Genomic DNA, 6,710 nt, shown 5'->3' on the forward strand with positions numbered 1-6,710 from the left:
ACATGACAGTTTCTGAACATTCCTTGTCTAGCCTTTACCAAACTAAAACAAGGGAAGTTATGTGTTTTGGGTTTAACAACGTCCAACAAATAATCACTTAAACTACACTGACTAAGATTAACTTTATCTTACCGTATTATGCATATGGGTCACATTGGCCTTCATTAAGGCCTTCAAAATAAAGAGCTGCCCATGCCTCATGTGGTTATACTGTCGGCCTTGACTGGGGTTATAGGCATTGACAGTGGTGTACTCAGTCAGCTTGTTCTTTACTCACTTATGAATTAATATAAAATGCTCTTGTCTTTTTTTCTACCAAATACTTGTTAGATTGATTAAACCACATTGTGTTGTTTTCCAAAAGCTCAGGGTAGAATGACACTATGAGACGCAAGCATCGCTAGATGCTGACATCTCTACACACTCCAGTATTCAGTAGTTAGGAATTGTTAATAGTGTAATATTGTATTACTGCTCCAGTGTACAACAAAAATACAGATAGTTTAAAGGCTTTATTAAATTGTTTTAGACTGGTATACAAAAACGATGTGAACTTACAATTCAAACTATTACTTGCAAGAACTGTATTTTAAACAAATGCAACCCCCCTGAGTCGTGTGTTTTACAAAGTGACAGAGTTATTTGAAGTTTATTGAGCAAAATAATGAGCCATCTGAGGATTTCTTTGTGCAAATTTCCTATGAAACTGCGTAGCACAACACATGACCAGTGAAATACATGTACAACTATTGAATCTGTCTGGTTTTTAGATCATTGATAACACTGTAAAGTTTAGCTTAATGGATCATTGTTAAATCTGTGTGTAAGTTTTGAGTGCATGTCTGAGTGTGTGAGAGACGGAGAGGGAATGTGTGTGTGTGTGTGTGTCCAGTAGAGGGATTAACAGGTGTAGCCTATACTTTCAATTTTTTGCAGACATCCATTTGCCTACATAAGACTTTATATTCACATATTATCTTTGGATGTGATCACACTAAACTTCAAATATGCTTATATCGCGTGATAATTTCTTAAATCTTCTTTTCAAATTAGTTTGATTCGGCGTTTGAGTCCACCGCAAATGCTTTTTGGGGTAAGGGCTTCCCAGACTGATATCTTGCACAGCAAGCCCAGACCGCAAAAAGATTCGTGACGGACAATAACATTTCGGTCCAAAATCCACTTCACTCCACGAACCACTGCTGTTGTTGAAATCCTTATCCACGCTCAGTACAAGAATCCAGATCGTTAAACCAACAGTCAAAATCTATCTTTGCGCGCAAGGTTTGCATAGTCTTTTGGGAATCATACAGTATCCGACAATGCATCCTTATTCGTCTGAATTGGACCACAAAAATAGATCCATTGACATGACAAGGCACACTTCTTTTAGTTCGTCCATTATATTTGGAATCGGTTTACATCTCCATTACACATCAGTTAATGTGGGATGTTTCCAAATTGAGATGCAATCTCCAGCTGTCGATAAAAAGAGCTAAATCGCTCAACACACAGTAAATAGGGAACAGCGACGAATTTCATTGGTGAGGACACAATTCGTCGTCTACCAATCGCTGCCTATCTCATACAGGGACCCCCTCACAGAGAAAAAAAAGAAAACCAACCACACTGTTCTTCTGTGCTAAAGTAGCAGGAAAAAATAAGCAACAGACAACTTTCAAAGTTACTGCAATACCAATCGTTCCGAGTAGCAAATGAGAGGGTTAAAATACTGGCTTCGAACATTTAGTGAGATCATGACTAATATTAGATTTAGACATTAATAAAGAAATTCTAGCTTTACAAGGCTGTGGAAAGTTAGGAGACTTGCGCCCAGCCTACTACAGTATACATATTGTTATTATTTTATCTTGCATCTATTTATTGTTATGTGGCTACTGCTCCTTCTTCAAGGCCTTATCGCGCAAATGGACATGGGCCACGGGCAACATGCATTTCTAGTTTTCCATTGCAGCCCTACGAATTTCAAACGGGGTGTGCTGACTACATTTACAGCTTTGAATGAGAAAGAATTGTCTAAGGATTCAGTCCTAAACCCGAAGTTCCCATACTGGACGGCCCCACCCTCACGCGGCTCTGATTGGCTGATACTTTCATTTGTGGCGGTCTCCAGTCAGTCACGATTCCCTCCATCTGTCTGGAAAGCACGGAGCCAGCCGCCACTGACGCAGCACGCGCGTTTTACCTTCTTTGGCAGTCACGACACAAAATAGCAGAGCTCTTTTCCTGCAAAACCGTGCTTTATAATTCATTTTAGCTTTTGAAGGCAGTTTGCCTGCAATTCCGCCCATCTTTGACCATTCAAATTGTTTGCGAAGGTGACACCATTAGCATTGACTTTCACAGAGCACACTCATTGTCGTTCATGAATAGGCCCGTCAAGATGTTTAGAATAATAATAAAAATAAAACGAAATCCAAAACTGTACATGACACATGAATTGCACTGAAACTCATCTAAAAATTAAATATCAAGCTTTTGTGTCACAAGAATGCGGGATCGTTTTTATCATAACTTTGAAGTCAAGTAGCCTTGGCTTTGTTTCTTCAACAGAAGTTAACGTCCTATGTAAAAAAAAAGAATGCTCGCATACTTTCAGGCTGGACAAAAATAGGATCTCAAAAAGGAAGTGAGCAGAGCAGTTCTACCTCTTGAGATGTGCCGATTGCGCTGTCCATGCGGGTGCCATAGGCAAAAATCCAAAGGCGATAAAAAAAATACAATATGCATCAATGCAATTAGATTTCCTCTTTCAAATTCAATCGAATCTCCACAAACGACAAAGTGAACATCTACAGCGAAAGCTTTTACAAAGGATTTACACCCATTTCAGCACCACTTGTGGTGGACAGCTCCACTGAGTTCTTCAATCTGCAGCTTTCCTCCCGATTCGTGATCAACTCTGCTCCTTCAGTTGTGTCTCATTCTAAACGTATAGGCTATGGGATTAACATGAAAAAATTCCACGTCTCAGGTCAGGAACAGGTTTCCATTCGTAAATCTTCACGGAGAGGCAAATATGACTAGCCTATAGGATATGTGAAAGAGCTCAACAGCGCCGACCTCAACGCCACAGTTATTGATTCACAGTTGAGGTGATTCCCCAAATGCAAAGACTGGTATGACTTTTAGCATGCATCAAGCTTCACGATTTATTTCCCCAAATTAGTACAATAAGAACATCACTGCAATGTGCTGTATAAACTAAGGCTGCCATAACGGCTTAAAGGGAAAATTCTAATCTTAGTCTTAATAAACAGATTCTCCTTTCCATTACTCACCTCTAGAGGACCTCTCGTGAAAAGGGAAAGCTAAACTACAATTTTTCGAGAATATAGTAACACACAATATCAAGCTTACTGCTCTGAATCCGTGCGCACACTCTACTCTTGAATGGCATGCCTTTTATACGAGTGATGCCCCCTATCTATTTCAGGATCACGATCCAACCCCGTTGCTATTTTTAGCTCGCGCAGTGATAAAAAAAGAAAACCTACAGAGGTTCCTCGCGGAATTTCGAGCCCAGGGAACATGCGCGTTCACTGTGCACGCATAAATGCGCGTCCATATATCCATGAAGTGGCACGGCAAGGTTTCAATGAAGTAATTGACGAACGGTACATTCAGCAACACCAAGCTGGCTTTCCTTTCATATTGTAGATTGTGAAAGTACTAGTCAGCCCTGTCTGTTCAAACGTTTTATGTTTTCTCTCTCCCCCTTCCTTTCTACCCCTTTCTGTCTTTTCTTATGAAAATGAAGGGTCACGGTGCTAGGCTATTATTATTTTGTATTGTTTATCCTTGTAATGGTATAGAGCTGTTTTAGAGATCAACAATTAACCCTTGTATGCAAAAAAACGACATATTTAAAATGTAGGCTATTTATTTTCCTCCTGAGGACTGCGTCAGTTGCTAGGCATTGACGTCACGTTAAGATTCTCCAAATTTGAAGCCCATGGCTACTGTCATTGAATTCATTGAATTTTCTATTGCTCCACTTTCCTTTGTCCAACGGAAAAGGTAGCCTAAGCCTACTATTACTAAAACTAAAAGATGTACCAAATTGTGTACGTAAAATTATGTCACAATAAAAAGCCAATCGTCTCCTCCTCTCATCCTCTTCCGTATACTTTTCATATGGAAACCACAGCCCACGCGATAGTTTGACACGCGTGTACAACCGCACGCACGCATGCATGTAAAACTAGCTATATGCACATCCATGAGCGAAACACACATATGTAAACAATAACAAAAGGTAAAGCAAATATAATTCACAATAAAGGCAAAAGGGCGGTCTTAATATAGCCTGACGGATGTTTCCCTGCACCGGGCAGAATGCTGAAACGCGTGGTAACGGAGTAGCGCGTGGCAGACCAATGATACTATTTTTAGCTCCCATACTCAATATGCTTAGCGCTGCAGGTTTCTCTTTCCAATGTACTGTAAAAAAAATAAATAGGGATATGTTTCATGTCGACCATGTGCTACTGAGATAGTCAACAGTTTCAGAATAGCAGTTTACACGTTAATTTCGGTTTTGCACACTGTAGTTCAGCCCAGCCCCACAATTTGAATTGAATTGGACCAGACTATGATCAACTGAGTTGCTTGATAAATAGTTAATACCGTGTTTGGACTGAAAGCGCACAGGGCATTACCCTTTATTGTGTAATTTTCTAATATAACAGCACTGGATTGGTTTCCACACATGTATGCAAACAAAGGATGAGTAAGCTCAGGGGTTCCAAACCATAGCCAGACCTAACAGTACTTGTAAACATTTTAGACAGTACTTAATGAACGTTAACTTGTAATGAAAACCCTGTGTAATAGTACAACCACCTTCTGATATAATAGATATTTACATATTACATATTTAGTCATTTAGTAGACGCTCTTATCCAGAGTGACTTACAGTAAGATGAGATATAAACCTTCTTCTGCACATAGGAACCCTAAATAGATGTTTCGGACAAAACAGTACCTAAATGTCATCTTACTATCTGAAAGGGCAGACACATCTTCTTTGTTACATTTTCATGTAGAGCATTTTGTGTTTTCTGTGTATGCCTGGTCAATGTCGCCTGTCACATCAGATGCTCTCAAGATAGATAAAACCTTGGAAAACCTTCTTCAACCACCATCTAAGTTTCTTAAAAACAGTCTAAACTGCAAAGACCATAATGATTACTTCATTTGCTTGAGCCTACCAGATTTGTCTCAATGAAGAGCTCTGTAGGAACGGTGCCAGGAAGGCTACGTCCCTCAACAGATACAAGCGCCTCCTCTCATGTTGCATACGCATGAATTGCATGCCACTCTGGCACAGCACCAACGACGGCTATGAGCGTTTTCAGATTTTTCAGTGCCATGGACATCGGTAAATCAGAAGTTCAAGTAGACAACCTGCTTGATCGCATTGAAACAGTATTTGTCCACTTCTAACTGCAATCATTGCACATGAATGTCATGGTAAATGTTTACTTACAAAGTTTGAAAGCAATGACTGGTGTAGGCAATTCGCAAATATCTAATCTAATTTCTGTCTGCTGCTTGATCACTTTAAATTCTTTAAAAATCTCAAACACATTTTCATGCTAAATTTGTCCTTGTCTGCTGGTTTTAAAAATCCTTTATCAGCGCTCACTGAAATCCTTTGAATCTAAATGCTGATACAACAAAGGAACTGTTGTCTGGATGTTGTGGTCTAAATGGGTTAAAAGACATCACCATAACATAAGCTATATGTTAATGTTGTTAGTCTTTAATAAAGCAAGTGCTTCAGTCAACATGACATCATGCTTAGACATGCTTTATGTATATAAAGGAGGATAGCATGCTATTGAAATGGAATACAAATCAATGCTCCTTCATGTCCTTCACCAGGCAACCAGATGCTCCATACCCTATTGTACGCCACATCAGCAGAGATGACTTGACTACCCAGTGTGTGTGTTTGGTCACCTCCTGATCAGAAGTAGATTTTTTCAGAGAAGTTTTCCAAGTACCTTTTTGGTATGTGTGTGTGTGTGTGTGTGTAAAGCAGGTTCTGTGTGAGTCTTTGTGTGAATGAAAGAGAGGCGGCAGAGAGAATTATTGGACCAGCTACCCCAAGAAAGTGATAAAATATCAGGTGAAACTGTTACACGCCATGTGATATCTTAGATGTTTTACATGCAGTTCAATTTGTTATACGTTTAACCATTGAAACAACATAATTTTCTCCTTTTTTTTGTTTTAGAGAAAACTTGGCTTCAGCCTACCAGTGTGCCATTGACCCGCATTGACGTCATGGCGTCATTAGGTATCCCTTAGAAACACAGACGTTCAAAAATAGAATCAAATGAATTCACAATGTACAACAAAAAGAGTTATGGAGCAGTAGAGTGGGAGATAATATAGTATAAGGACTGCAATATGGTGTGAAACTGCAGCTCTTTAACATAACATACCCGTGATATAAAAAATACACAATGCATTGGACTAAGATTTAGGATGTGGCAAATGGGATTTTGACCTGGATATTTACCTGTTTCTGTTGTATTGTAGCATGCCTAATTTCATTGTAGCAAAACCTCAAAACAGTGCATTCTACAATAATCTATAGCAGTACTTTCTAGAGGATGAATGCACAGCTTTGCATACTACTCTTGCTGCCACTGTTCTAAGAGGAACAGCTTTCAAGA

The sequence above is a fragment of the Hypomesus nipponensis genome, chromosome 19, assembly GCF_054491055.1.
Source record: "Hypomesus nipponensis isolate SF chromosome 19, ASM5449105v1, whole genome shotgun sequence".
NCBI lineage: Eukaryota > Metazoa > Chordata > Actinopteri > Osmeriformes > Osmeridae > Hypomesus > Hypomesus nipponensis.